We start from the raw sequence: 699 nt of genomic DNA, 5'->3' as shown, positions 1-699 counted from the left end.
AAAATGATTTCCCTTGTTCCAAAAATATAAGTTTCCGGCTCTCCTGATTTTGGCATGTAAAATAACGTTCTTTAAAAAGGTGTAAAAAAATTTGTATGCCTTACAATTCAAAACTTTTTTCGACTATTATTAAATAAAATAAAAAATATATATTTACTACTCTCCTGAGCAAACTATTGGGACCATATATCCCACTTTGCCTTTGGGGATCTGAATCCGTTGAAAAAAAGGTATGGATTTCAGAGAAAGTACGTTTTTGTGTCTGTTTTCGTGACGTAAAATATTGTATGCACTAATTAACTAGCATATTTGAGGATAACCAGACGTACCATCAAAATCGAGACCTAGAAAGTGAAGATCCGATTAGATCAAAAATTATTCAGAGTGGTTCTTTTTTTTTTCCCGCACTACAAATTATCCCGTGTGTATAATGTAAATAAATTTTTTCCCTTCCTGTTGCACCTATCAAATGATTGTTTTCCTTCCTTATAAATAATTATGTCCGGTATAATACAAGAGAAATTGAAAGAATTTCGCAAAAAAATGTTTTTAAATATTTCAAAAAGTAAATACGGTGGTCAAATGACGCTTACGATTAATGTCAATGATTGTGACAGCTAAGAGGTAGAGGAAGGTAAGCAATGTTTTTAAAAGATGGGCGCGGAAACCACGTGGGAAGGTTACTTTGGCAGCTTGAAT

Source organism: Parasteatoda tepidariorum, chromosome 11, assembly GCF_982258835.1.
Source record: "Parasteatoda tepidariorum strain Cologne lab strain chromosome 11, Ptep-v5.0, whole genome shotgun sequence".
In the NCBI taxonomy this organism is placed as follows: domain Eukaryota; kingdom Metazoa; phylum Arthropoda; class Arachnida; order Araneae; family Theridiidae; genus Parasteatoda; species Parasteatoda tepidariorum.
This window is presented reverse-complemented; position numbering follows the sequence as displayed.